Below are 9,645 nucleotides of genomic sequence, written 5' to 3' on the forward strand. Positions count from 1 at the left end.
TGGTGGCTATGTCTTATCTTTACTCAGACTAAACAGCAGTGACAACAAATGTCAGATTTGTAAAGAGATTGAGAGACAATGTATTTGCCTCCAACCTGTACCGAACATTAGGCCAAACTATCTAGTTCTGTAAAAGTAGTGTCCCGTATTGGACAACCAATACTATTGTGACCTAGGCTAATGGGTATAGGCTACTCACATCTTCACACACATGATCTGAGATGACATTCATGTCTACCACCTTTCCATTAGATCTGCCTTAATGTTTGGTGTACACTATCATCACACTAGGAAAATCTACAATTTTAATCTACAATTTTAATACATTATTTAATAAACATACAAGTCAGATCTGACTTAATCTTCTTATGTTCACATTGAAATAAAGTCATATTTTCAGAACACTAGACAGAGCCATCCACAGCATGAGGGTCAACAATGCCTCTAATGATGTCGTTGGTCCTCCGGGCATCCTGCACCTGGGACAGCAGCCCCACCCTGTGGACAGGGTGTCCTTTCAGATGCAACACCTTTACATCCTCCAGGAACTCAGCTGAGGGGAGCCAGTTGGGAAGATAGGAATAGGAAAAAGTGAGTTGAGGTTTCAAACCATTTTAAAGCTGATTTCCCACCCACAATGAGGTGCAGATAAAGAAACACAGCAAAAATGCTCACAGTCCAGCATTAGGCTGCTCGGCTGATGCTGGGGATGGAGTCGGCCTAGAGATATGCTATCATTACGATTTTTGTGGATGATAAAACATTAGTCAAGAGATGACACAAAAAAACACATAATGAAAGGTAACGAAATTACAAGGAACTTAACTTCTAGACAACAACAGGCATGAAAATTAAAGATTGTATGGGTTTAAAAAATAACTTTGTCAGACCTGGGTGATACCACTGAGGCTGTGCTCTCCATTAGAAGATCCCAGGGCCACATAGGATCCACATTTACCTAGAGACGGTATCACAGTTATGGGCATAAATGAGAGGCCGCTTGCCTGGCTGGACCTTGTTCCTCTGCAAAGCAAACAAATGTTTAAATAGAGAAACAACCATTTTGTAAAAATATCCTATCTGGGACTCAGATTGAAGAGTAGAATGTTATGTTAATACATTATACAGCCTAAAGGTACAATGTTTGGGATGTACTGTGGTATGTTGTTACCAGGTTGGATCTTAGCAGTCCCTGGGTTTTATTCAGTGGTGTAAAGTACTAAAGTAAAAATACTTTAAAGTACTACTTAAGTCATTTTTGTGGGTATCTGTACTTAACTTTATATTTATATTTTTGACCACTTTTACTCCACTACATTCCTAAAGAAAATAATGTACTTTTTACTCCTTACATTTTCCCTGACACCCAATGTCACGTTCCTGACCTATTTCTGTTAATTTGTTATATGTGTTAGTTGGTCAGGACGTGAGTTTGGGTGGGCATTCTATGTTTTCTGTTTCTGTGTTGGTTTTGGGTTGCCTGGTATGGCTCTTAATTAGAGGCAGGTGTTTGGCGTTCCTCTAATTAAGAGTCATATTTAGGTAGGCGTTGTCATAGTGTTCGTTGTGGGTGATTGTCTTCCGTGTGTCTGTGTCTGTACACCATGAGGGACTGTTTACGGTTTGTTCGGTTTGTGTAGCCTATGTTCCTATTCGTGCGTTTTCTTGTTTTATGTAAGTACGTCGTCTAGGTCTGTCTACACCGTTTGTTGTTTTTGTTAGTTTAATCAAGTTCGTGTTTTCGTTAAATAAATATGTCTTTTCACTACGCTGCGCCTTGGTTCCCTCAATACTCCTCCTCTTCCGAAGATGAAGAGGAGGAGGAATGCCGTTACACCCAAAAGTACTCGTTACATTTTGAATGCTTAGCAGGAAAGGAAAATGGTCTAATTCACACACTTATCAAGAGAACATCCGTGGTCATCCCTACTGCCTCTGATCTGGCAGACTCACTAAACACATTATGTCTGAGTGTTGAACTGTGCCCCTGGCTATCCTTATTTTAAAAATAATTATATAGACTGCTCAAAAAAATAAAGGGAACACTTAAACAACACAATGTAACTCTAAGTCAACCACACTTCTGTGAAATCAAACTGTCCACTTAGGAAGCAACACTGATTGACAATACATTTCACATGCTGTTGTGCAAATGGAATAGACAAAAGGTGGAAATTATAGGTAATTAGCAAGACACCCCCAATAAAGGAGTGGTTCTGCAGGTGGTGACCACAGACCACTTCTCAGTTCCTATGCTTCCTGGCTGATGTTTTGGTCACTTTTGAATGCTGGCGGTGCTTTCACTCTAGTGGTAGCATGAGACGGAGTCTACAACCCACACAAGTGGCTCAGGTAGTGCAGCTCATCCAGGATGGCACATCAATGCGAGCTGTGGCAAGAAGGTTTGCTGTGTCTGTCAGCGTAGTGTCCAGAGCATGGAGGCGCTACCAGGAGACAGGCCAGTACATCAGGAGACGTGGAGGAGGCCGTAGGAGGGCAACAACCCAGCAGCAGGACCGCTACCTCCGCCTTTGTGCAAGGAGGAGCACTGCCAGAGCCCTGCAAAATGACCTCCAGCAGGCCACAAATGTGCATGTGTCTGCTCAAACGGTCAGAAACAGACTCCATGAGGGTGGTATGAGGGCCCGACATCCACAGGTGGGGGTTGTGCTTACAGCCCAACACCGTACAGGATGTTTGGCATTTGCCAGAGAACACCAAGATTGGCAAATTCGCCACTGGCGCCCTGTGCTCTTCACAGATGAAAGCAGGTTCACACATACATGTGACAGACGTGACAGCATGTCCTCCTCGCAACATCCTCCAGCATGACCGGTTTGGCGGTGGGTCAGTCATGGTGTGGGGTGGCATTTCTTTGGGGGGCCGCACAGCCCTCCATGTGCTCGCCAGAGGTAGCCTGACTGCCATTAGGTACCGAGATGAGATCCTCAGACCCCTTGTGAGGCCATATGCTGACACATGCACATTTGTGGCCTGCTGGAGGTCATTTTGCAGGGCTTCTTTTTCACTTTTACTTGAGTCATTTTCTTTTAAGGTATCTTTACTTAATACGTATGAAAATTGGGTACTTTTTCCACCACTGGTTTTATTTGGCCTGGAGAAGTCCAGGATCTGGCAGCTCATGAGAATGCCTGAAGGGGTTAAAATTCTACTTCCAAAGAGCCTGTGAAACATCAGATCACTGTAAGACTTGTCTTAAGCTATTCCCACCCCATATGCATCATGCTAATGTACACGTGCAGACAGTTACTGTTATCTCCTTCAGGTAGGCTCTATTATCACAGCACCTGATGACAAACATGATGAGGTCATCGAGACCCACGACCACCACCTGGCAGTCACCGCTCCACTCTGCAGGGATAGACAGTAGAGTAGTGTCTAGGAGGAGACACCTGCGAGTCACTGATCAACTGACACAGCACTGCAGCCTGTGGCTTGTTTTAACAGAGACACAGATACAATACATACACATCAATTGTTCACAGATATTAATGACATTGCATTTCACAGGGACTTAAATTGCATGGCTAATCTACTTAGAACATAGTGAGGAAGTGAATGCACCCTTGTTAAAGTTTACCTCTGGACCTTGGAGATGAGCTCGGAGACTGATGTGGTATACGCGGATATCCTAGCCCACTGGCCATAGCCAGCACCGCTTTCAGTGACTGAATGTGAATGGTCCAGACAGTCCATCTGTAGATGCTCTACAGATGGTCATACCATCAACAAACTATCTGTTGATAAACAAGGTTACGATTAGGGTTAGAATAAGAGTTATGGTTGGGGTAAGGGTTAAGTTTAGGGTTAGGATAAAGGTTAGGGTTAGTAGATAGTTAGTTGAAATGTTACTAATAGTTTGTAGAGCATCTATAGATGGACTATCCAAATAAAGTGTTACCCACTTTTATTAGGGGAACCTTTTCTGTACGCTGTAAACTATATACTGTATATGGGTCTCACTTCAGAGCTTGAGATGCAGTACCTCAACAATCAATGGTTGGTGCTATAAATCAAATCAAATCAAATGTATTTATATAGCCCTTCTTACATCAGCTGGTTTCTCAAAGTGCTGTACAGAAACCTAGCCTAAAACCCCAAACAGCAAGCAATGCAGGTGTAGAAGCACAGTGGCTAGGAAAACTCCCTAGAAAGGCCAAAACCTAGGATGAAACCTAGAGAGGAACCAGGCTATGAGGGGTGGCCAAGATGTCCTCTTCTGGCTGTGCCGGGTGGAAATTATAACAGAACATGGCCAAGATGTTCAAATGTTCATAAATGACCAGCATGGTCAAATAATAATAATCACAGTAGTTGTCGAGGGTGCAACAAGTCAGCACCTCAGGAGTAAATGTCAGTTGGCTTTTCATAGCCAATCATTAAGAGTATCTCTACTGCTCCTGCTGTCTCTAGAGAGTTGAAAACAGCAGGTCTGGAACAGGTAGCACGTCCGGTGAACAGGTCAGGGATCCATAGCCGCAGGCAGAACAGTTGAAACTGGAGCAGCAGCACGGCCAGGGGGACTGGGGACAGCAAGGAGTCATCATGCCAGGTAGTCCTGAGGCATGGTCCTAGGGCTCAGGTTCTCCGAGAGAGAGAAAGAGAGAATTAGAGAGAGCATACTTATATTCACACAGGACACCGGATAAGACAGGAGAAGTACTCCAGATATAACAGACTGACCCTAGCCCCCCGACACATAAACTACTGCAGCATAAATACTGGAGGCTGAGACAGCAGGGGTCAGGAGACACTGTGGCCCCATCCGATGATACCCCCGGACAGGGCCAAACAGGCAGGATATAACCCCACCCACTTTGCCAAAGCACAGCCCCCACACCACTAGAGGGATATCTTCAACCACCAACTTTCCATCCTGAGACAAGGCCGAGTTTGGCCCACAAAGATCTCCGCCACGGCACAACCCAAGGGGGGGCGCCAACCCAGACAGAAAGATCATGTCAGTGACTCAACCCACTCAAGTGACACACCCCTCCTAGGGACGGCATGGAAGAGCACCAGTAAGCCAGTGACTCAGCCCCTGTAATAGGGTTAGAGGCAGAGAATCCCATTGGAGAAAGGGGAACCGGCCAGGTAGAGACAGCAAGGGCGGTTCGTTGCTCCAGAGCCTTTCCGTTCACCTTCACACTCCTGGGCCAGACTACGCCTCAATCATATGACCTAATGAAGAGATGAGTCTTCAGTAAAGACTTAATGGTTGAGACCGAGTCTGCGTCTTTCACATGGGTAGGCAGACCATTCCATAAAAATGGAGCTCTATAGGAGAAAGCCCTGCCTCCAGCTGTTTGCTTAGAAATTCTAGCGACAATTAGGAGGCCTGCGTCTTGTGACCGTAGCGTACGTGTAGGTATGTACGGCAGGAGCAAATCGGAAAGATAGGTAGGTGTCACGTTCCTGACCTGTTTTCTGTTATTTTTGTATGTGTTTAGTTGGTCAGGACGTGAGTTGGGGTGGGCATTCTATGTTTTGTGTTTCTATGTTTAGGTCATTGGGAATTAGCCTTATATGGTTCTCAATCAGAGACAGGTGTTTGACGTTTCCTCTGACTGAGAACCATATAAAGGTAGGCTGTTCACACTGTTTGTTTGGGTGGTTGTCTTCCGTGTCTGTGTATGTGCACCACACGGGACTGTTTCGTTTGTTCATTCGTTTGTGTCGTCGGTACCTGTTCATGCGTTCTTCGTGTATATGTAAGTTCGTTTGTTCAGGTCTGTTGACTTCGTTTATTATTTTGTAAATTCTCAAGTGTGTTTAGTTTTCGTCTTGTTTAATAAATATCATGTCATATCACAACGCTGCGCTTTGGTCCAATCCCTACTCCTCCTCTTCTTCCGAAGAGGAGGAGGACAGCCTTTACAGTAGGAGCAAGCCCATGTAATGCTTTGTAGGTTAGCAGTAAAACCTTGAAATCAGACATTGCCTTAACAGGAAGCCAGTGTAGGGAGGCTAGCACTGGAGTAATATGATATTTTATTTTGATTCTAGCAGCCATATTTAGCACTGACTGAAGTTTATTTAGTGCTTTATCCGGGTAGCCGGAAAGTAGAGCATTGCAGTAGTCTAACCTAGAAGTAACAAAAGCATGGATTAATTTTTCTGCATCATTTTTGGACGGAAAGTTTCTGATTTTTGCAATGTTACGTAGATGGAAAAAGCTGTCCTTGAAACAGTCTTGATATGTTCGTCAAAAGAGAGATCAGGGTCCAGAGTAACGCCGAGGTCCTTCACAGTTTTATTTGAGACGACTGTACAACCATCAAGATTAATTGTCAGAATCAACAGAAGATCTTTTTGTTTCTTGGGACCTAGAACAAGCATCTCTGTTTTGTCCGAGTTTAAAAGTAGAAAGTTTGCAGCCATCCACTTCCTTATGTCTGAAACACAGGCTTCTAGCCAGGGCAATTTTGGGACTTCACCATGTTTCATTGAAATGTACAGCTGTGTGTCATCCGCATAGCAGTGAAAGTTAACATTATGTTTTCGAATGACATCCCCAAGAGGTAAAATATATAGTGAAAGCAATAGTGGTCCTAAAACGGAACCTTGAGGAACACCGAAATGTACAGTTGATTTGTCAGAGGACAAACCATTCAAATCAAATCAAATTTTATTTGTCACATACACATGGTTAGCAGATGTTAATGCGAGTGTAGTGAAATGCTTGTGCTTCTAGTTCTGACAATGCAGTAATAACCAACAAGTAATCTAACCTAACAATTCCACAACTACTACCTTATACACACAAGGGTAAAGGGATAAAGAATATGTACATAAAGATCTATGAATAAGTGATGGTACAGAACGGCATAGGCAAGATGCAGTAGATGGTATCGAGTACAGTATATACATATGAGATAAGAAATGTAGTGTATGTAAACATAAAAGTGGCATAGTTTAAAGTGGCTAGTGATACATGTATTACATAAAGATGGCAAGATGCAGTAGATGATAAAGTACAGTATATACATATACATTGTATTACGTGGCATTGTTTAAAGTGGCTAGTGATAAAAAAAATTATCAATTCCCATCAATTTCCATTATTAAAGTGAGTTGGAGTTGAGTCAGTATGTTGGCAGCAGCCACTCAATGTTAGTGGTGGCTGTTTAACAGTCTGATGGCCTTGAGATAGAAGCTGTTTTTCAGTCTCTCGGTCCCTGCTTTGATGCACCTGTACTGACCTCGCCTTCTGGATGATAGCGGGGTGAACAGGCAGTGGCTCGGGTGGTTGTTGTCTTTAATGATCTTTATGGCCTTCCTGTGACATCGGGTGGTGTAGGTGTCCTGGAGGGCAGGTAGTTTGCCCCCAGTGATGCGTTCTGCAGATCTCACTACCCTCTGGAGAGCCTTCCGGTTGTGGGCGGAGCAGTTGCCGTACCAGGCGGTGATACAGCCCGACAGGACGCTCTCGATTGTGCATCTGTAGAAGTTTGAGAGTCCTTTTGGTGACTTGAGACTTGAGAGTGCTTTTGGTGAGTTTCTTCAGCCTCCTGAGGTTGAAGAGGCGCTGCTGCGCCTTCTTCACAACGCTGTCTGTGTGGGTGGACCAATTCAGTTTGTCCGTGATGTGTACGCCGAGGAACTTAAAACTTTCCACCTTCTCCACTACTGTCCCGTCGATGTGGATAGGGGGGTGCTCCCTCTGCTGTTTTCTGAAGTCCACAATCATCTCCTTTGTTTTGTTGACGTTGAGTGTGAGGTTATTTTCCTGACACCACACTCCGAGGGCCCTCACCTCCTCCCTGTAGACCGTCTCGTCGTTGTTGGTAATCAAGCCTACCACTGTAGTGTCGTCCGCAAACTTGATGATTGAGTTGGAGGCGTGCATGGCCACGCAGTCGTGGGTGAACAGGGAGTACAGGAGAGGGCTCAGAACGCACCCTTGTGGGGCCCCAGTGTTGAGGATCAGCAGGGTGGAGATGTTGTTACCTACCCTCACCACCTGGGGGCGGCCCGTCAGGAAGTCCAGTACCCAGTTGCACAGGAGGGGGTCGAGACCCAGGGTCTCGAGCTTGGTGACGAGTTTGGAGGGTACTATGGTGTTAAATGCTGAGCTGTAGTCGATGAACAGCATTCTCACATAGGTATTCCTCTTGTCCAGATGGGTTAGGGCAGTGTAGAGTGGGGTTGTGATTGCGTTGTCTGTGGACCTATTGGGGCGGTAAGCAAATTGGAGTGGGTCTAGGGTGTCAGGTAGGGTGGAGGTGATATGGTCCTTGACTAGTCTCTCAAAGCACTTCATGATGACGGAAGTGAGTGCTACGGGGCGGTAGTCGTTCGCTTTCTTGGGAACAGGAACAATGGTGGCCCTCTTAAAGCATGTGGGAACAGCAGACTGGGATAAGGATTGATTGAATATGTCCATAAACACACCAGCCAGCTGGTCTGCGCATGCTCTGAGGACACGGCTGGGGATGCCGTCTGGGCCTGCAGCCTTGCGAGGGTTAACACGTTTAAATGTTTTACTCACATTGGCTGCAGTGAAGGAGAGTCCTCAGGTTTTGGTAGCGGGCCGTGTTCAAAGCGAGCAAAGAAGTTATTTAGTCTGACTGGGAGCAAGACATCCTGGTCCGCGACGGGGCTGGTTTTCTTTTTGTAATCCGTGATTGACTGTAGACCCTGCCACATACCTCTTGTGTCTGAGCCGTTGAATTGCAACTCTACTTTGTCTCTATACTGACGCTTAGCTTGTTTGATTGTCTTGCAGAGGGAATAGCTACACTGTTTGTATTCGGTCATGTTTCCGGTCACCTTGCCCTGGTTAAAAGCAGTGATTCGTGCTTTCAGTTTCGCACGAATGCTGCCATCAATCCACGGTTTCTGGTTTGGGAATGTTTTTATAGTTGCTGTGGGTACGACATCGCCGATGCACTTTCTAATGAACTCGCTCACCGAATCAGCGTATTCGTCAATGTTGTTGTTGGACGCAATACGGAACATATCCCAATCCATGTGATCGAAGCAGTCTTGAGGCGTGGATTCAGATTGGTCGGACCAGTGTTGAACAGACCTGAGCACGGGAGCTTCTTGTTTTAGTTTCTGTCTGTAGGCTGGAAGCAACAAAATGGAGTCGTGGTCAGCTTTTCCGAAAGGAGGGCGGGGGAGGGCCTTATATGCGTCGCGGAAGTTAGAATAACAATGATCCAGGGTTTTACCAGCGCTGGTTGCGCAATCGATATGCTAATAGAATTTAGGGAGTCTTGTTTTCAGATTAGCCTTGTTAAAATCCCCAGCTACAATGAATGCAGCCTCAGGATATGTGGTTTCCAGTTTACATAGAGTCAAATAAAGTTTGTTCATGGCCATCGTTGTGTCTGCTTGGGGGGGAATATATATGGCTGTGATTATAATCGAAGAGAATTCCCTTGGTAGATAATGCGGTCGACATTTGATTGTGAGGAATTCTAAGTCAGGTGTACAGAAGGACTTGAGTTCCTGTATGTTGTTATGATCACACCACGTCTCGTTAATCATAAGGCATACCCCCCCCCCCCCCCCCCCCCGCCCCTCTTCTTAGCAGAAAGATGCTTGTTTCTGTCGGCGCGATGCGTGAAGAAACCAGCTGGCTGCACCGACTCCGATAGCATCTTTCGAGTGAGCCAT

This window comes from Salvelinus fontinalis, chromosome 18, assembly GCF_029448725.1.
Source record: "Salvelinus fontinalis isolate EN_2023a chromosome 18, ASM2944872v1, whole genome shotgun sequence".
Lineage (NCBI taxonomy): Eukaryota > Metazoa > Chordata > Actinopteri > Salmoniformes > Salmonidae > Salvelinus > Salvelinus fontinalis.